We start from the raw sequence: 21,341 nt of genomic DNA on the forward strand, positions 1-21,341 counted from the left end.
TTGTACCTAGGGCTCCCAAGATGGTGCCTAGAAATCTATGTTTATTAAGTTCCTGAAGACTTCTGATAACAGCACCACACTTTGATGACTCTAGACTAGGGGACAAAGAGAGGCCCCCAGAGCTGCCTGGACTGGTCACCTGCAGACTTAGTAAGAACGCATATGCAAATGCAGACTTTGTCCACAACAGGGGGCAAAACTGGCAGCCTGAAGGCCAAATTAATCTTGCAAATCTGTGTAGGCTTTTTGGCCTGAACAGTACTTATTTCTTTGAACAGTTGCCAAATTTAAAACATTTATGAAGATTTCATATTAAAATCCGTATTTCCAGTCTCCTTAAAAGATAAAAAGATCTGATCACACTGGGCCTACATTTTCCCAGGGCAGTATTTGGCTGATGGTGGAAGATGTCCTGGGGTGGGATTACAGGCCCTCTATTTGATCTTGGTTCCCACTACTTCCCATTAATCACATCTAACCTGTATTCCTCGTTTACATTGGCCGCCTAGTCCTCAGCTACTTGACATCTGTGCATGTGTGTGTATGTGTGTGTGTGCATGCACACATGTGCCAGAGAGAGAGAGAGAGAGAGAGAGAGAGAGAGAGAGGGATAGTTCTCCTTGGCAGTGCAGATTAAGACCAAATTAAAGGGCCATGCCATGTATATCAGTGGTACCCATCCCAGGATACTCCCTTAATGGAAGTTTCTACAAATCTTCTCTGGGATAAAAGACCCATTCCATAGGCATGATCCCACCAATCACCCTCCCTCCACCCAACCTTCTCCCTCCCCTCCCCTCCCTCTCCCCTTTCTCCATATTCTTGGGGAATACAAATGTAGAATACAAATGTCTTTTTTTTTTTTGAGACAGAGCCTCAAGCTGTCCCCCTGGGTAGAGTGCCATGGCATTACAGCTCACAGCAACCTCCAACTCCTGGGTTCAAGCAAGTCTCCTGCCTCTGCCTCCCAAGTAGCTGGGACTACAGGCGCCCGCCACAACGCCCGGCTATTTTTTGGTTGCAGCCATCATTGTTGTTTGGCGGGTCCAGGCTGGGGATTCGAACCCGCCACCTTAGGTGTACGTGGCTGGCGCCTTAGCCGGTTGAGCTATAGGCACCAAGCCACAAATGTCTTAACAACTAAGAAAATGACATGAAGGCTATGCTAACCAATTGGATGAAAGTATTTCAAATTGTGTATAGAAACAATACACTGTACCCCATGAGAGTATTAATGTACACAGCTTTGATTCAATAAAAAATAAAAAGCAGAGATTGTCAGAATAGATTTTTTAAAAGAAAAATAAATTTTTAAAAACCATGAATAAAAAAAGAAGGCCCATTCCAGAAAAACGTACTCAGAAGATGCTTGTAGTAAGGTAACTGCCCTGGTCACAGCAGTCCGTTTCTCTACTCAGATGATCCACACACAACAGGAAGACCCCACAAACCAACTATCCAAGGACAGACTTTTACCCAGCCTTGAGGAAATTAAAATGAAAGCCACTCATACCCTTCTCTGAAGGCAACAAAAACACATAACTGAAAGCAAAGAGACACACACATGAGCACATGTACACAGTGATGTATTCCCATGGGAGTATATGAGTATGGATTTAGATACATTTATGTTTTATATTAACAACACCCGCATGATTTTGGTTGCACTAAAAAAAAAAAAATCACCGAATAGGAAGAAGTGACAGCTTATGAAATACTGAAAGTGAATGAATTTAAGAACGGTCTTCTGAGTGGTAGCATGAAATATTAGAAAGGTCACAGGCTTTAGAGTCAGTCTGACAATGACTTTATTGAATTCTGCAAGTAATGGGCCCTAACTCATAGAAGGAAAATCAAATGAAGTTGGGATGATCTTGGTGCCTGAATCAAGACTCAGGGGCCACGAGTGGCTGGTTCTAGACCTCTGATACTCTCTGCTGTTCATCCAATCACCTCTACTCCCAGGTGGGAAGCATTTTGCATTGGAATCTCCACCTTGGAGGCCACCTGTCTCTATACCCTGTCACCTGTGCTCACCTGGCATGCTCAGCCTCCTCTCTGCCCACCTGGAGAGCTTTGCCCTCTTTTCTTGGGAGAGTTCTCTGCCAGGGCTGTAGACTTTGGTTGGGATTTACAGGTGCTGAGACTCCGGGTGGCTGTTCTAGTTCTCAGTCTCCACACTTGCTGTCCCTGGTTGATCCCTGCCCCCCACCCCCACATCATTCCACCCAGCACATCCACTGGGATTGTTTATCAAGTGACCTCAAAAATTTGGATGAAACATTCCTGGCCACAGGTCAAACTGAGAACTTGGCGGGCCATCAGTGGCGCACTCCCATGGTAGGGAAGATGGCTATGAAGGAGAGAAAATAGGCCAGAGGGAATGCACACCCTCCTGTGTGTGTGACAGCCTCCTCTCCCAGGCCCATCCCAACTGCAGTGTCTCCATTTGAAGTTCCCTTTTCTCCCACTGGAACCGAGACTGCTGCAGAGATGCTGCTGACAGCCAGCTCCCAGGAGGAAGCAGGCTGGCTTTGCCCACACATGGGACTCAGATCTCTGTCTGCCTTCGTATCAGCAGTGGCTGGCTTGCTAGCTCTGTGCCTTTCGATAAGACAGCTAATCTTTCCGAGCTCTAGGTAAAAAAAATTTTTAAACGTGAACAATAACAACTATTTGTTGGCCTAATTGCCATTTTCTTCATAAATAAGGACAAGTCCCTTTATAACTTCTTCTTTTTCTTCTTTTTTTCTCTTTGAACTAAACATCTTGGAAGCCAAGAGTGAGTTTGTTGAGAAGCATAAAGGTCTGTTTTGTGTATGAAGAGCGGAGCAGAAAGAATGCAGGCCCTCATTCAGGCTCCAGTGCCCGGCTGGGGTAGCTTTCAGCAAGTTTCCCAGACTTTCTGATTCTCCATGGCCTCATCATTCAAACAGCAATACAAATACCACCTTTCTCAGGCTTAGGGTGTAGGGGTGATTACACGGGAGAGAAGGTGAGAATGTGCCCCGAGCCCTGTGAAAATCTGTGCAAATGGTGGACTCGCCTGCTGCTATGATATCACATCCTCTGGTGGAGCAAAGCCCTTTAATGACTGACTGCTTCTCACTCCACCTTTGTTTCCTTCCTGCTTCTCTGGAGTTGTGAATTTGTGGATAAAAAGGAGTGGAGACTTCTACATGAATGTCCCCAGCAGCATTATTCAAAGTAGCAAAAAAAGTAGGAACAACCCACATGTCCACGAAGAGATGAATGGATAAATAAATGGTGGTATATTCATACAGCGGAATATTACTCAACAACATAAAGGAATGAAATGAACCTTGAAAACTTTATGCCAAGTGAAGGAATCCAGCCATACAGGTCGCATACTGTAAGAGCCCATTATGTGAAAAGTCCAGAACAGACCAACCGATAGGAGACATGAGGTAGATTGGGAGTTGCCTAGAGCTAACGGGGGTTTTGGTGGGGTTTGGGGAGTGACTGCTAGTGGGAAGGGGTTTCTTTGGCGGGGGTGAAGGAAATTGATTCTGCCGATGGCTACACAACTCTGTGAATATACTAGAAATCACTGAATTATACACTTTAAATGGATAAATAATATGGTGTGAGTTATATTTCAGTAAGATTGTTCTATATTTTTAAAAAAGAAGTGGAGGCTGGGAGTGGTGGCCCATACCTGTAATCCCAGCACTTTTGGAGGTTAAGGCAGGAGGATTTCTTGTAGGCCAGGAGTTCAAGACCAGCCTGGGGAACATAGTAAGACCCGATCTCTAAAAAAAAAAAAAGAAAAGAAAAATGAGCCAAGCATGCTGGCATACACCTGTAGTCCCAACTACTTGGGAGGCTGAGGTAGGAGGATCACATGAACCCAGGAGTTCAAGGCTGCAGTGAGCCATGATCATATCACTGCACTCCAGCCTGGGTGACAGAGTGAGAACCTTGTCTCTTGGGAAAAAAAAGAAAGAAAAGAAAAAGAAAGAAAAAAATGGAGATAATTTTGCTTGTCCCCCTTTCCCCACCCAGCAGGAGCCCTGTAGGGGTCCCTTTGGAGCCTGTTTGGCTGCACTCGACCCCCTTTGACTTGGGTCCACCTCCTGCCCACCATGGCTGGTTTTCTCCTTGTGTCCTTTGAACAGGCCCAGGCACTTCATGACGAGCCCCCTTGTTGGCCCTGGTCATTGGTTGCATTACACCAAAGACCTTTCTCACAACGTTCTACCTCCTGTGCTGGGCCATCCTTTCATGGGGGCTGGGAACTGTGAAGGGTCTGGTTCATCTTGGTCCCCCCAGTCATTGATGTGTGTGTCTCCCAATATGGTGGATGCAAAATAAATATTTCTTGAATGAATGGTTATTTACATAACAAAAGGGCTCCCTTTAGGTTCCTTTAAGCCTTGAGCTCTAATAGGTCAAGACCATTTACAAGTCTGTGAGAGCCTTACAGAAAGCAGAGGGAGTTCTCACATGGTTAGACTCTGCAGCAGCTCTGCTGGGAAGGGATTGACGTCCATGTTCAAAGTCACATCATAGGCCATTATTCACCCCAGGCCAGGTTAGTCCCCAGAGCCTGCCCTCTTTATAAGGGCTCTTTCTAGCCCAGCAGGACAGTGACGCTTCAGAAAGGGAGGGTGGCAGCAGGTGGAAAAGATAAAAATTAATCAAGCACAAAGCCACGATGGGTGAAGGGCAGATAGGAAGTGCATGTAAATCACCTCCAACTTGGGACAGCTGGTCACCATGTTGGGTTTCCGCCACCTTTTCAGGGTACCATGAGCTGCACATTTGGTGTCAAAGAGGCTCCCCTGCTAGTGACCCCAGCCTGGCTCAGCCCCGCTAAGGAGTCACTTCCCCTCAGTGGGGAGAATGCTCTTGGCAAGTTAGAAGCTGCCAGGGCTGGAGCTTGGGGCCCCACGTGACCACTCGGGGCACTAAACTGCAGCCCCTGGGCCGGGAGCCTCCACCTGGAGTGTCACTGAGCTCAGAGCTTCACTCCCTAGTTAGAAAATCCTTACCAGGCCACCCAAAGAAGACACCACCCACTGCATCATTAAATTATAACAAGATCTGAAACTCACTCCAGAGTCTGCATCTGTTTGTCCTTGCAGTCGGAAGGAAGCATGTGATTGGCTGGCTACACTCGGCCTAGCAGGCCTTATCTCTGGCTGGTTATTATTTGATTAAAGAGCCTTCCTCCTGCTGTGGTGTTTCAAAACTGCACTGGGAGAGTTTGCTGCAGCTGAGGGACTTTCTCTGAGGTAGCTGCTGAGCACCCAGAGTCCTTCAGCCTCTGGTCATACAAGCAGGTGCCCAGAGGGGCCGGACTCACAGTCGCCCACAGCCTGGGGCTGCCTTCTCCTGGGTCTGAATCAGCTTTGCTCATCAACTGGTGGGAAGTAATTCTTCAGACTACAGAGTCAAGGACACAGGTATTTAAGCACTTTGGAGTGAGGGGTGGGTATAATTTGGGGGGATGTCATGATAGGAGACACAGGGGTGGGCTGGGGGGCTGGGGAAGCAAAGTGCACACATGAGAGGCTGCAAGTGGGAAGAAGAAAGTGGAAGAAAAGAGAACTCAGAGTGTTGGGATTCTGTGGAAAGGCAAAGCCCAGGCTCAGGTGTGAGTTGTCTGCAGCGGAACGAGGTGCCAGCACAGTTGGGATGTAGAAAAAGTGGGTGTTTGCCCCCCATGGAATCCTTCCTGTGGTCTAGCCACCCTTTTGGCCTCCATGTAATCCTTCACCCTGGCTCAGAACCCCAAAGTCCTGAGAGGATTTTGGACACTTTATAAAAAAAACCCTAATTGCTGTAGCTTGGAATGTCATCAAATCTGATTTGCCACTGGACGTGGCCTTCTAATTCTCTGCTTGGCGGTACAAATCCTGCACCCATCCTTGTAGTATCAGCTACAGAGAAAAGGGGCTGAGCACCTCATTTATGAGAGTTGGTTTCCCACTTTGCCTAAGATCTGTGTTTGGTGTGCTTTGTCCCTTGCTATCCCCATGTATTCTCATCTCAGTGATGCGACCTGACATTGGCTTGGGGAGACAAGCTTTATGTTGAAGAAGTTCCTCACTACAGATGAAAGCTGGGCTCCATGTGGGGCCCGGGGAGTTAGCGACCTGGAATGAAGATGGAAGGAGAAGGAAGGAGGACGTCATCTTCCCTGATTCTTAGGTTTGGCTGGAGGTGGCCGCGGAGGAGAGGATGTGATGCAAAACCAATGCTCTTACAGTATACCGGGATTCCTAAAACTGATTTTTCTCTCTATGTATTGTAGGTTAAGAAGTGACCTCGCCAACTGCATTTCCTTTCTCTGGTCTTGATGGCTGTCTTTATTCTTAAGTGTTTCTGTCTGTGTTGTCTTAATTCTCAAGTGTTCGCATCCAGGGTGTCCAGGAGGGTGACACCATGTCTTCCTCCCACAGGACGCAGGCCATTCTCTCTGCTGACTGCAGTGGGGCTTTCTCTGCTGGGGCCCGTTGGATTTCCTGAGACTATTCAGAGTCATATGTCTGAGAGGTTTGTCACAGTGAATCCTGCTCATCTTCTAATTTTAAAGGAAGTGCCAAGTGGTGGAGGACAAGCCCAGGGTTGGGGTGGGGGGTGTGTTTATACTTCCTGGACCTGCAACTTTGATCTTTGGTGAGCGTTTCCTCCCTTTGCCACTGTCTGGATGGTCTGTGTCCTGCACCTCTTGGGCTTCCTTTCCTGTCCTCCTCCATCTCTATCTTGCCCTAGGGACACTCCCTCAGTCCTTCACACCCCTCCATGGTCAAAGCTTATCACGTTTTATCTTTTCTGCTTAGAGCTCTCTTCCCTTCCCTCTCCCCTGCCCCCAGGTCTGGCTGAGGGAACAGCTTAGTCAGAGCTTCCTCTGAGTAAATCTGCCTCCTCTGCTGAGAGTCGGGTTCCTTGAACTTCCCCTTCCCGTCCCAGTGCGTTGCTTCCTCTAGACTGACCGCCCATGAAGGCGAGGTCTCACTCCCAGCTGGGTCCCAGCCCAGCAACATCTAATACCCAGTAGACTCTTGTTGGCAATAGCAGCCGGAGCACCTCTGTCTGCCCAGTGCTCTTAGCGCTTTACACTTCTTAATCCAACAACAGGTGGGTGTCAACCCATTCGACAGATGAGCAAATGGTAAGTTAAGGAAAATGTCCAAGTTAGCACAGCACATGGTTGACTTCAGGGCCATGCTTTGACTCCTCAGTTGAATAAGCCAGGAACAGCAGGCTAAGTGGTAGATTGTGGTGACTCCTTCTCATGCCCAGTTAGACCCGTTCGGTCAGCACCAGCTGTGCCAGGCTGTGAGCAAAGCTTTAAGCGTGCAGTGATCAGCGGACACAGACCTTGAACTGAGATGCTTTCTGTTCTGAGCTCCTCCCTGTCCTCTTCATCAGGATCTGCTTTCCTGCCAGCCTCTTACCTGCCTCAGTAGTTGGGTTTAACCACTTACATGCTGTCAATTGATGGGCCTAGGGAAGGATGTGGGATTTGGCCCAGCCTTGAAGGACGCATCTGGGGAAGCTGTGCTGTCTGGCTACTCACTGTACTCAGGGGCGGTGCTGGTCTAATTTAGCCTCCTAAAGAGGTTGGGGGGTCAGCACCACTCCGTGTTTTAGAGGAACAAACCAAGGCTGAGAGAGCATAAGTGTCATGCCCAAGCCGGTTAAGAGCCCAGACCTGGGGTCAGACCACTCTAGCCTCAAAGCTATTGCCCCATCCCTATGCCAGGGGTTTCTCTGGCTCCTTGGCGCTGGGCTCACTGCATCCTGGTACCTGGTTCCCTTGAACATTCCTGTCTTTCCATCTGTCTCCCCAATTGCTGAGTGAGGATTCTCTCCCTGCTGTGGGTCCTCAGTCTCCTTGTTCTTGCCCGGACTCCTGCCTGGAGCCCCCAACTTTGAGCTCCCCTCAGTCATGAAGTGACCCCTTCTCACCTCCTCCTCTCTCAGGGAGTGGCCTTGGAGTTCTGGTCCTAGAACATTTCATTTGAAAAAGTCTAAACCAAGGGCTTTCAGCATTGGGGCCTCTTGTAAATCTGTTCATCTTTGCTAGAAAAGTAGTAACGAGTATGGAAAAAGGTCATTCCTAGCCACAGCTGATGCTTTGTTCCCATTTGTTATTTAAATGACCCGAGCTCTCATTTCCTCATTTTTAAAATGAGTATCATACTTTTCTCCTGGGGTTACTCTGCAGTTGGAGATTCTGTTTCAGCAGCACTGGCTGTGCCTTCCCTTTGAGAGACACTGCGACCTGGTGGAGACCGAGGCAGCGGAAACTGCTGCCCTCGCGGAAGTTGGATGACAGGCATTAAAAAAAAAAAATCACCTCAATAAACAGGTCATTCCCATCCATGATGAGGAAAAGGACCAAATTTAGATGGGGTGGGAGCTAATCAGAAAAAGGGTCTTTGACTGAAGTCGTCCTAGGACTGAGTGGCCCACCTTTGGCATTTTATGATTTGGTGGCAGAATGGAGCTGGATGAAGTGAGGGCCTCTGACTCCCTGTCTGGGGCTTTTCTTCCCCAGCTTCTTCTGCTGGTGGACAGAGGCCAGGTCCAGATTCAAGGAAGGGGGGAGCAGCCTACACTGCCTCCTGGAACCCCTTCTCTCTCAGCACGGCTTCCTCCTCCCCCAGTGGAGCCCAGCATCCTCCCTCCTCCTGGGTCACTGCTTTCAGAAGAAACCTTCTAAGTCCCTTCCAAGAACTATGTCCTTCCTGTGGCCAAAGTTCCCTCTGTCCTTCCGCCTCAAGTAGCTACCTGTCCAGCCTGGGCCATTAACCCACCTACAGTGGTGTTCTCTAATAATGGAGTTCTGAGAACAGGAAGGCCACCAGGGGAGCAGGGGCTGAGGATTTGGGGATGGGTCCATGGTTTGTTCCCTGCTGCCCATGAATGCTCCCAAGGCTGCCCTCTCGGCCTCCCCCAAGGAGCACCCTGTTCCCTTTGCACTACACACAGTGTCTATTGTGAGTGCTCTGGCTGGGCATCAGGGACAGCTCTGCAAAGAGCTGGTTAGCATTTTTTCCAGACAAGCCAGAAGCTATGAGAAGGCTAAGCCTACAGAGACTGATGAAAGGAAATGATTAGCCGCAGGCCTGTGAATGAAGGGCAGTGCCAGCATCTTTCATCCTCTCCCAACTTGGGGGGCTGCCCCCCTGACCTGCGGAAGCATATCAATTCTCTCTGCATCTCCTGCTGCTACCTGGGGTCTCATTCACCTCCAGCTATCTGCTAGTCAATCCCTGCCTATGGCTTTCTTGCCACAGGGCTTACGGGGACCTCCAAGGGACTTCAGCGTCTTGGCCAGGGATGCCTGAAGGGAGCTATAACGGTGGGAAAGGGTAGGAACAGAGACTTCAGGGCACACAGGTCTTCTCCACATGAGTTCAGGATTTGAAAACTCCCTGTTTGGGGGGGAGCCCTTGAGAAAGGAGCAGAGATGATATGCAATAAAAAACTAGACCAGGAATGTTTCCAAAGTGACTCTGAATAGCCGGTTGTACCCCAAGGCAGATTACCCCCAACAGCTCAGGAGAGTGACAGTATGTTTGCAATGGAAAGTTCGCCCTCATCATTCAGTTTCCAGACCTCACAGCCTTGCTTACCACCTCTCCCACACCCCACAGCCGGCCTGTTCTCCAACTGCTAGCAGAATGTCAGATGCAGGCTGGCGACCCCTGGTGCCCTGCTGAGCCGGCAGGGCTAATTAGAGCATTCCTTCCCGGCTTCCAGGCTCTCAGCCGGCAGCCCCAGGCAGGCAGAAGCCTTTTCCCACCCCGCCTTCCTCTTCCTCCTCCTCCTCCACACACTTGCTTAGAGTTCTGCATCAGCCCCCTCCCCCGGCAAGTGGCTGTGCAGTGGCATCAACATCCTGCCAGAAATCGGGTTGGCCAAAAAAAAAAAGAAAAGAAAAGAAAAGAAAACCACTCAAAATGAGTCCTGAAAGAAAGTGACACCATTTCCCTGCGGGCTGGACTCTCTCTGTGGAAAGGGGTGATTGCTGTGGGACTTAACCCTTAGCCTCTGCTACTGACAGTTCTTTCTTTTTTTTTTTTTTTTGAGTCAATTCCAAAAAGTGACTGAGGAATGAGAGCCTGGGAAGATTGAAAACCTTAGGACTGAGCTATCTGGTACTTGGCAATGGGAAGCCGGGGGACCCAGCTGCAGGGCAGGCAGGAGGCTGGCTTCTCCCCATTCCGGGCCCAGCAGGAGGGGCTGCGCACTTGGTCCCCAGGCAACTGGCCGGAGCAGCAGCAGTTGTCACCTCCACGGAGCACCCCTTGGAGGCCCATTTTAAGGATCTTGTGGGATGAAGCCAGGTTGAGCCCACTAGTGTGTCCTGTCACCCTCAGATTGCAGGGTCCCTGAGGCACATGTGTGTGTCCCTGGAGTGTTGCCATCACTCCTTCAAGGCCTTGCTAGGCTGCCATCCCTGCCCCGAGTCTATCTAAGAAGCCCCCTGACTCAGGACTGCAAGGCCAAGTGGCGCTTTCAGGAAACTCATAGCCCAGTGGAAGAGACAGGTGATTCCACAGGCAACTTGGTGCAGAGTTGCAGAGCGGAACCCGGGACCTGACCATGGAGTGGGGTGGGGTGTGCACACTGTAATTGTGTCTCCCCAGTTCTCCCCCACCCCTCCCTGCCCTTGCCCGAACACTCATCCAGCTCCAGTGGCTCCTTGACATCCACAGTCTCAGCCAGCTCCAGTGGCTCCTTGACACCCACAGTACCCACCTTCCACATTGTTAGCCTAGGATGTTTTTTCCAGTGACATACGACTAAAGACAAAGTAGCCAGACTTCAATACAGCTATATGTACCCAATTTGAGGAAGTTCCCTTTATTCTGAGAGTCTATCCTTTCTGCTTGTTGGTATGAGCAAGCGATGGTGTTAGTCGATTGACAATTTATGTTTATTCTAATTTTTGTGTTATCACTGGGCAGAATAAAGAAGTTAGTGTCCCTCTGTTTGCCTCATTGTGATAGCTCGCAGTCTAGGAAGCACTGTCCAATGGGCTGCTCCTGACACCCAAGCCCAAACCTTTGGTGTGTCCGTCTTGGTCTCCAATTTCTCAGTGTGTAGCAGCGTGGCAGAATTGATGTGTTTAAATTCCACTTGCTTCCCCAAGACACTTAGCTGATTGTGGCAGCCAGATCCTTAAATAGAAACTACTGTTTTCTTGGCGTCCCAGGCTCCTGTATGTTTAATGCCTCAAGTATCTGCTTTCTGGGCCAAACTCATGAAAATCTAAAGGGGAATTATCCGTCTCAGAAAGCAGTTGTAATGGAAATAAAAGCCATTAGTACTCAGTGTTATCGGGATGTTTAATTTTTCATTGATATTTCAAGATAAAAGTTGATCTTTGGAGTTAACTCAGGTCACCGGCTCCCACTCAGATGCAGCTTAGAGATGGCTGTAAAAGATGCCTGTAACCTGGCTTAAAGTAGGGGTTCTCCATTCACCCGTGTCGGTGAGGGGGTTTTGGGGCCATCAGCTCTGCTCTGGTTAAATGAAATCCCCAAATGCATCTGGTTATTCTGACATTTTATTTTTATTTTTGAGACAGAGTCTCACTTTGTCACCCTCAGTAGAGTGCTATGTTGTCACAGCTCACGACAATCTCAAGCTCTTGGGCTGAAGCAATTCTCTTGCCTCAGCCTCCCAAGTAGCTGGGACTACAGGTACCTGCCACAGTGCTCAGCTATCTTTAGAGAGGAGGTCTTGCTCTGGCTCAGGCTGGTCTCCAACTCGTGAGCTCAGGCAATCCACCGCCCTCAATCTCTCAGAGTGCTAGGATTATAGGTGTGAGCCACCACGCCCGGCCTTATCCTGACATTTTAGATGTGTTCCAGGCCATTGGGAATTCCCCCACTAAGCTTGATGGATAGAAGAAAATGTCTACCAAGCAAAACAATCCCAAGAAGGCAAGTGGTGAAGTCCAAGTTCTTGGGCAATAGTTGGATATTTCTGTGTTAAAAGTTATTTAAAGTAAGCAAGTCTAAGTGCTAAGCTTAGATATCTAGCTACAAGGGGTGGGGGTTTGCTTTCTGTATGTTTGCAATGTTGGCCTCCTCTGTTAGCAACTGCAAAGAGACCCTCGTGCATGGACTGAGTGCTTCTTGAGGTCAGGGATATGCTTCATGTCTGGTATCAGTGAATACCTCCCTCTGAATATTCTCCCTCTGCCCATCTCTCCCTGGGGACCCAGCACACCTCCTGGCACATAGGAGGCCAAAAAAAAAAAAAAAGGTTGTTGGTAATGATGATATTCAAATAACTAGTACATTTTAGAGAGAATCCATTTCTGGCAGTTTCCACCTTGACCTGATACGACCACTTAGTTATTAACATATATTTTTAACTTGCCCATTTAGTTATTAATAGAAACCTTTCTTTGCCTAGATCATTGTGTTTGGCTTGCATCCCTTAGAAAGGAAGGAGTGGGAATGTGAGTAGCAAAGATCTTTAGGGGAGGATTTCTGTGTTCTGGGTCTCAGTGTCCGAATCCTCTGCGCTGGTTACTTATTCGGGGGCTGCTCCAGCCTGAAGAGCAATGGGTGTAGTCCACATGAACTGACATAATTGTGCTTGCTTTGTGGCCCTGGGAAAGTTTCTTTATCTCTTTGTGTTTGGTTTCTTTATCTGTAGAACGTGTTGCATTCGATCAGAATCATTCACCCTCTATGCTAGGGGTTAGATGATGCTATTTTTATGGGGACTGACCTGTACATTGTGGGATATTTAGCAGCATCTGGTCTCAATCTACTAGACGCCAGTAGGATCCTTCCCTTCATTTGTGACAACCAAAAATATCTCCACACATTTTGAAATGTGGGGGTGGGGGTGGGGGTTGAACAATAACTCCCAGCTGAGAACCATTGGATCAGGTGCTTTCTGCCTGAGTTTGAGAGCCCACACTGAGTTGTTAATACCTCCTGTTTTATTGAGCTTCTACTAAGTGCTAGGAACTGTGTTAGGCTCTGTTGCTTAAATACCTGTTTCCAAATATTCTATTGAGCAAGTCCATTTATTTCCTGAAAATATGAATTACAGCTAAGGTGGCCTTTGCATAGGCAGGGAAGCAGAGTGGAAAGAAAGAGAGAATCTTGGTTTGGAGTCTTGCTGGCCACGTAGCCTGATGAAAACATCAGTTTCCCCACTGTTGTCAGGGTGTAATTATCAGTGTATAGGAAAGCAGCTAGATCACAGGTCACATTCAGTGATCACAGGTCATATTCAGTAATCACACCTTTTGTGATTACTTTTTTTTGAGACAGAGTCTCAATCTGTCCTCCTGGGTAGAAGTCATTCATTTTGCCAGCGTTGCTCTGATTTTTTTTTTTTTTTTTTAACAAACCTTTGCTTTGCTTCCTACCTGTCCCCCAACCCCCTCCCTGGTCAAGCCACCATGATATGTCATTTAAAAAAATCCCCCAAAGTTTGTTTCAAGAAAAGCCCCCCCAATCTCTTATATTGCTAGATTGTTGATTTGGGCCATCTTTGTGGGGGTTGCCACTCTTTATAAAAACAAAACCCACAAAAAGATTCTTTAATTACCAGACAGATGCCATTGTTATCTGTTTGCTTGTGCAGGACAGTGACGATAGGAATCAGGACCAGGGAATCCTACTATGCATGTTACTGGTCTGCTCCTCCTGGGCTCTGATTGGGTTCTTGTCCCTTCCCCTGGGTTCTCAGAGTCTTGAGGGCAAAGGCCAAGCCTTGGACATCCATAGAGGGCTGCACCATCTGCTCCAGGCAAAATGCCTTGGTACTTAGTGGCCCGACGTGGGGAGAGGCACTGTGACACGTGATCGGGAGTTGAGGGTGACAGAGTTTCAGATGTGCTCTCCTCTTTGTCATGCCCTGACCTGAATGAATAGGCTCAGGCTCACAATCCGCACTCTCCCTCCCTTCCCGGGTGACCTTGGGAGCCGTGTATCTCCTTCCTCAGTCCTAGCTTTGTGCCATGCCTGAGAAGTCTGCAATCGTGAAGGTCCTTCCGTCACTGGGCAATCAGGAGAATTAAAGAATAAAATTCATGGAAAGCACATGGCACATCGTGGTCAATACTAAGCATTCAATAGAAATCTATTATTATTGATAATATGTATCATCCTAAATGGTAGCTATAAATAATAATAAACATAATAGATATTAAACAGACAGTGAGAAGTGGAAGTTTGGGTTGATGAAAAGGCTTGAAGTTGATTCATTCTGTTACTGATCAGAAAATAGGCTTGAAAAGGTGAAGAGTGAGGGGCGGAGCCAGGCCTTCAGCTGGTGAATGGCAGAGCTGGGGCACGTGTTCCCTGCAGATGCTGGCACCACCAGCATCGCCACCACTGGGGGCTGCTTTCCCGCTCACTCATTTCAGCCCATGTTAGCAAAATTGCACAAAAATAGATGAGAATAAAATGTACAAGAGTCTGGCATGGTAGCTTACTCTGTAACCTTGGCATTCTGGGAGGCCAAGGCAGGAAGATCTTTTGAGGTCAGGAGTTCCAGACCAGCCTGAACAAGAATGAGACCATTTCTACCCAAATAGAAAAATTAGCTAGCCACAGTGGCATATAGCTGTAGGCCCCTCCACAAGGGAGGCTAAGGCAGGAGGATCCCTTAAACCCAGGAGTTTGAGGTTGCAGTGAGCTATGATGATGCCACTGTGCTCAGGGGGTAGACTCTTTCAAAAATAAAAAAATAAAAAATAAAAAACTCTGTTCTTTTTTGCAGAGGGAATCTTTCTCTTAGGCTATGTCTTGAAGGACTCTTTCTTTAGATAAGAGGGAAATGAATAGTTTGTCTAATATGTTTCTAATTACCTAGAGCTAACCCGGAGAAGGGTGTTTCAATTTTCTATCTTAGCAACCTGGAGTAGGAAGAGACTGAGTGTTCTCTCTCTCTCTCACACACAGAGGAAGTTCAGTGTCTCTTTCAAAGCAGAGTGCTGAGGGAAGGCCCCACCTCCACACTCCAGCCCACGCCCATTACTGGAGCTACCTCCTTTGTCCCTTTGCCTCCCAGTCCAGACCCAAGGGACTGGTGAGTTGATATTTTGCTTTAGTGCTGATATTCAGGCTCAAGAGCCACTCTGAATCACTAAACGAGCACAAATAATGGTCACCTTCCCAGTGAGATGTGCAGAGATTTCTCTGAGCTAGCTTAGACCTGTGATTCACATCTCGTCTTTCACCTCTGGCCAATAACTCACCAATTTGTTTGAGAAAGACTGATGCATTCAGGCTCAGGGTTGAAAGAGGAAGGGATTTCATAGAGTGATACAGTACATTTTCCTTCAATATCGACTATTTGGGACCTACTTGGGATGAAATTTATGTAGGTTGGTAAGGGTGTTGGCATGTGAAATCATGTGTAATTGTAATATGAGTAGGACCTGGCTGAAAATAGAATAAATTATTTGAATGGAACCCTATTGTTATGTCAGTGACGGCTATAATTCAGTCAAAAGTTTGAGTCAGTAGAGACGTAATGCCTATCAAAACTTGATCTCCAATTGAGCCTTTTCAAACTTAACCATTTCTCTACCTGCTGCCTTCCTTATTTGAAAAGTGATCATTATGCTCAAAGTACACATTTTAATGCTTTTCTTTTATGCCCCACCCCCTTTACACCTGTCCCTGGGTACCATGTATAGAATGATGGCTTAAAGGAGGACTTGGTAAACTATAATCCTGGGGGCAAATCCCACCTACCGCCTGTTTGGTAAATAATGCTTTACTGATGCACAGTCACATCAACTAGCTTCTATGTTGTCTACAGCTGCTTTCCTGCTACAATAGGAGTGAGTAGTTGTGAAAGAGACCATATATTCCACAAAAACTAAAAGATTTATGATCTGGCGTTTTATGGAAAAAAATGCGCTGGCTCCTGACTTAGAGTATGACTATGTAAATTCATCGAGATAGTATTTGTACAAACCTAGGGTGCTATGCCTGGCACAGAGGAAATGATCAAAACATCGTAGCTGCGATGAAGATCATTCATTCCTTTATCTAACAAAGATGTATTTAGTGCTTTCTCTGTGCTCGGCCTGGGAGTGATGGCAGTGGTCAAGGCATAGAGAGTTCCTGCCTCATGGAGACATTTCCCCCACTTTCTAATGGGCAAGACAGATAACAAGACAATAAATCAACAGGTTATTTTCAGAGAGTGGTAAATAAAATAAATAGGATGTTATGGAAGAAAGTGACAAGACAGGGACAGTTGCTAACAGAGCTAGTGTCTAAAAATAAGAATCAGTTGTGGAAATATCTAGAGAAGGAATGTTCCTGGCAGAAGGGACCATAGACACAGGCCTTGAACCTGGGATGAGCTTGGGATGGTTCAGGAACAGATGGATGGCCTTGGGGATCAGGGCAGAGGGAGGGAGGAGAGGTGGATGGAGTGAAGCTGTGTCAGAGCTCGTAGGCTCCAGGGAAGATGTTTGGCTGGGAGGCAGGGATGCAATCTGACACCCTGATGGGGCAGAAATGTAGCTGGGTCCTTGGCTTCATTCTACAATCTTGGTTGTAAGTATTATTAGTTTCTCTCTTCAGCCTGGGGTATTGGTCACTGTTGGAAGCAGAAATGAGTAGGAGCCTAGTGAGTCCCGGCCAAAGTGGCAGCTGTTGGTTGTACTAAGTTCATCACATCTCACTCATAGGGCTTTTCTCCTCATGGTGCCTCTGACTCACCCACCGGGAAGATCTTCTGGCCAACGCCATTACCTTTTTGAAATCATTCCTTATCAGAAGCTTTTAATACTTCTCCAGGTAGAGCACTTAAGATGAAAATCAGTTAAGGTAATCTCAAAACTCTAATAACTTTTCAGCAACACAAGACCTCCAGATAAGCATTTCCTCCCTAGGGTCACTCAGAATTCACAGCTCGGTTCCCATAATTAGCATTTCTTTTCTTCTTGAATCCTTGAGTGAAGAGCCCAAGTGATAATATTTTACTTGCTTGAGGTTTAAAAGATGCTTTAGATATGATCAGTTACTCAAAGTGCCTCCAGAGTTGCTAATAATAGCCAGACAGTACTTCACAGTAGCTGAGCACTACTGTATACATACTCCGCCACTTAGAGGTAAAAGTATACCTTTGGTTTGCTTACTTTTATCCACTTTGGATAACTCTTGTCTTTTTGTTCTCTTCATCCTCCTTCTTCTTCATCAAAACCTCTTATGGAAAGCACTTAGCTCACTAATAGTAACTTCCCTTACAGGGTGCAACTATGCATTTCTGTTTCTCATCTTGCTTTAGACATTGTTAAAAGAACAAGATCCAAATATGGTTATCTTCCAAGCCATGCTTTCGAACATTGGTCCTTTTTATTTAATTGACAAAAACTGTATATATGTATGGTGTACAGTGTGAGTGATGTTTTATCATGCAAACATTGCAGAATGATTAAATAAAGCTTGGTAGCATATCCATCACTCCACACACTTGACATTTTGGGGGGTGAGAACACTTAAATCTACTCTCTAGTGTATAGTACATTATTCTTAATTATAGTTACAATGCTGTATGGTATATCTCCAGGAGTTTATGTCTCCCGCCTCACTGAAAGATTGTAGCCTTTGACCAACATCTCCCCATTTTCTGTCACTTCCTGCAGCTACCATTCGACTCTCTGCTTTATGAGTTCAACATTTTTAGATTCCATGCAAAACACTGTTCCTGAAAGTTCGGCACTTGTCCTTGAGGACAAGTGGTTTAAGGAGAAGGAAAGAAAAGTTTATTAATTTGCCAGCAAATGAGGAGGTTGTCAGACTCCCATATTAAAGGACCAATGTCTTGCTTCTGAGCAGAAATACAGAGCTTTTAAAGGGATGGCTCTGATTAATCCCATCTTCAGCTGAAACAATCTCTTGACTTCTATCCAGAGAACTCCAATGAGCCATTTTCTATAGTATGAAGAACAAAGAACATTCCCCTACCCTTCCTGACCACTGGCCTGAGGCAGTGATGTAGGTTATAATTCCCAACTGGGGGCGGGGAGTTGTAGAGAGAGAAAGGATTTTTATCCTTTTCCAGGCCATTTCCCCTGTTATAATTATTTGGTATTTGTCTTTCTGTATCTTATTTCACTTAACATAGCAATGTCCTTTTGGTTACCCTTGTTGCTGCAAATGACCAGATTTCTTTCCTCTTTAAGGCTGAATAGAATTCCATTGTATATACACCACATTTTCATTATCCATTCATCTATTAATGGACACTAAGTTTGTTTCCATATCTTGGCTAATATAAATGATGTCTCAATGAACTTGGAAGTGCAGATAGCTCTTTGGTATAGCAATTTAAATTCCTTTATACATAAACACAGAAGTGATCTTGCTGGATCATATGTTAGCTCTGAGGTTTTTAAGGAAACTCCATACTTTTTTTTTTTAACTAACTATACTACAAACACTAATTATTAATCTGAGGCCCACGAATGACCTTGGAGAGGGATTTTGAGCCCACTGAAATAGAATGCAAACTGTTACACATATGTTTTTCCTGGGAGAGTCTGGAGTTTCATCAGATTCTCAAAGTGTTCCTGGATGCCAACATGTGAGAAACTACTGCTTTAAGACTCTACTGACTCAATCAGTAGCATAGTATCAGAGGAAAATGTGCTTCGGGTAAAGCTGGGGGAGGTCTATAATCTAAAACACCAACCCCAATATCAATGATGACTGAGAAAGCAAGTGGGACTGATATTTGGATCCAAAGGACTCTTACTTGTAGAGGATTAGACATTTTTCTAGGAAAACTATAACCACAGACACCACTATGTGCCCGGCACTGCCTCAGTGCCTTACATATTTTAATCTTCAGTCCTCACAACTCTATAAAGTAGGTACTATGATTAGCTTTGTTTTACAGATGAGGACAACTAGGCAGAGAAAGATAAAAACCATAAATTGAGTTGACTTTCAAAATTCTAAGACCCTTTACAGTGGTAGATAAGGTAGTTTGTTGAGCTATAATTAGTGGTTCAGAATAATTACCATTTCGGACATGTCTAAATGGTGGCTATGGTGTAATCTTAAAGAGTATGCTTAATTAATAGTAAGATTCCTATCTGTGTCATCTCTGGTTTTGTGAATAAGAATAGTTAACCAGGTCACATGCAGAAGAGAGCCAGTTGACTGCTTTGCTTAATTAGAATTTAGCTAAGTGTCACTATGTTATAAAATGGCATTACTAACCAAGTAGGTAATTTTATTTTTGTAACTATTATTATTATTATGGAAAAAAATTTGGGCTTGGTACCTGTAGCTCAGTGGTTAGGCCACCAGACACATACACTGAGGCAGGTGGGTTCAAGCCTGGCCTGGGCCTGCTAAACAACAGTGACAACTGCAACTGAAAGGCAGCCAGGCATTGTGGTGGGCAGCTGTAGTCCCAGCTACTTGGGAGGCTGAGGCAAGAGAATCCTTTAATCCCAGGAGTTTGAGGTTGCTGTGAGTTATGATGCCATGGCACTCTAATGAGGGTAACAGAATAAGACTCTGTCTCAAAAAAAAAAAAATTCACCCTGTGTACCTAAGATATGCCACAGCTCTATGGAGCTTATAATCAACTAAACTTTATCTTTGGGAGGTTATAATTTCATTCATTCAAAAATTGGATCAATTGATGGTGCTTCATATATAATTCACTCTTCACCTAGATTATATTTATTCAATGGTTAATGAGCAGGTGACCTAGAAATTTAGAAGAACTACCCTCTAAGAATATCACTATTAAATAACCTAGAGAAAAACCAATAGTACCAATATTAGGATGTATATAACCCATCCATTACCTATAGTGAATTCTATATGCTAGGAATTCTATAATCCCTGTAAGTATGCTTAATTTACATATGTGTCCAGTGATTTCTAGAGGTAAAGTAGGAATAACGGGCCAGAAGTGAGAGCCTCTGATAAAAGTGACCATGGCATAATTGATAAAGGGGAAACTGTTCTGCCATCTCATCAGCAGAATTAGATGTACACCAGGAATGGGGTGGAGGTAGTTTTGGGATCCAAGATCTATTTAACCAGTAGTATGGGGCTACAAAAGGAAATTCCACCCTGTGATCCTGGATTACTAAAAGCCTATTCTCTAATAACTCATGTTGGTGTTCCCCTCATTTTCCATGGGGAGCACATGAAGCTAAACTACCCTGTCTTAGCGTGGGGCACTGCACCCCTACAAACTCATGTTGCGACCCTCTTTGTAATAAACTTCAAACATTTTACGGAGTGATTTGATGATGACTGTTAGAAAAGATGTGGTTTGACCGTTGTCAAGCCTGTTATGCTCATTTCGGTTCTGCTTTATGTGCCGTAGATCACTGGCAACTGGGCTGGTAACGCTCTCTACCTTGGAGACCTTTTCTTTTGGGATTCTGTAAATTAAAGCTAAAGACAGTTATGCAGGGTATGTTGAGAGCACCCAAGAGAATAAATTTTCCAAAAGAAAATCTTTGAGCTTTTCTATCTCCTTGAAAATAGTGCGACTGCACTTCTTTATAAGTATTCTAGCAGTGAGCCTTAGATGAACTTAGATTGATCTTCCTCCCCATTAGACTTAATGAGTAGGGTTCTAGCTTACTTTGAACTTATTGGAAAGCGAATAATCTAAATGTAAAGTAGTTCGGCTTCTCCTCTTCATGAAAATTCTTTTTTTTTCCCTCTTTTTCTTTATTTTGTTGAAGATTGGTTCAGAGGGATGAAAGGTAAAAAGAAGTTTGTTTCTACCTGTGTTCTGCTTTCCCTTTCAAGTGCTTTCAGAATCCTTCAAGTATATTGGGCCTATTGTGTTCACTGCCCAGCCTCTGCTTTGCCTTGGTTTTCCACTGTGGGCTTCTATTTGTGGTGGGCCACCCCCTACTGTGCTGCTGGCCACCACTGGAGTCCTGGGTCCCTTTTCTTCTTTGTAGTTATATTGTACCCTTTACTCTGACTCAAAGGGTCAGGTTGGGGTGGGAAGATGGGAAATCTGCTGCCTTCTTCTCTATCAAGCAAAAAAAAAAAAAATTTCTTGCTCCAAAACTCATAAAGTCCCGAGCCTACTTTAACACATTCTTCCTTGAATACTTCTTTTCCCAGGGCCACCCTTGTCCAGGCCTACTGACAGGTGTTATAGCCATTTACACTTTTTTTTTTTTTTTTTTTTTGCAGTTTTTGGCCGGGGCTGGGTTTTAACCTGCTATCTCTGGCATATGGGGCCGGCACCCTACTCCTTTGAGCCATAGGCGCCACCCCACTTTCTTTTGTTTTAAGAATTACCCTTTTGGGTGGCACCTGTGGCTCAAAAGGGTAGGGTGCTGGCCCCATATGCCAGAGGTG

General features: G+C 45.8%; 1 protein-coding gene across 1 annotated transcript in view; it reads left to right on the forward strand.

Moving 5' to 3' along the window:
• The first annotated feature begins 5,193 nt into the window (after positions 1 to 5,193).
• The window catches only part of GPAM (glycerol-3-phosphate acyltransferase, mitochondrial), a 62,533-nt gene continuing 46,385 nt past the window's right edge, over positions 5,194 to 21,341 (forward strand). The window contains exon 1 of the mRNA XM_023511609.1: positions 5,194 to 5,429. The gene's annotated coding sequence lies outside the window, so the exon portion shown is untranslated. The remainder of the gene's footprint in view (positions 5,430 to 21,341) is intronic.

Source organism: Otolemur garnettii, unplaced genomic scaffold, assembly GCF_000181295.1.
Source record: "Otolemur garnettii isolate 467f Iridium unplaced genomic scaffold, OtoGar3 scaffold00021, whole genome shotgun sequence".
NCBI lineage: Eukaryota > Metazoa > Chordata > Mammalia > Primates > Galagidae > Otolemur > Otolemur garnettii.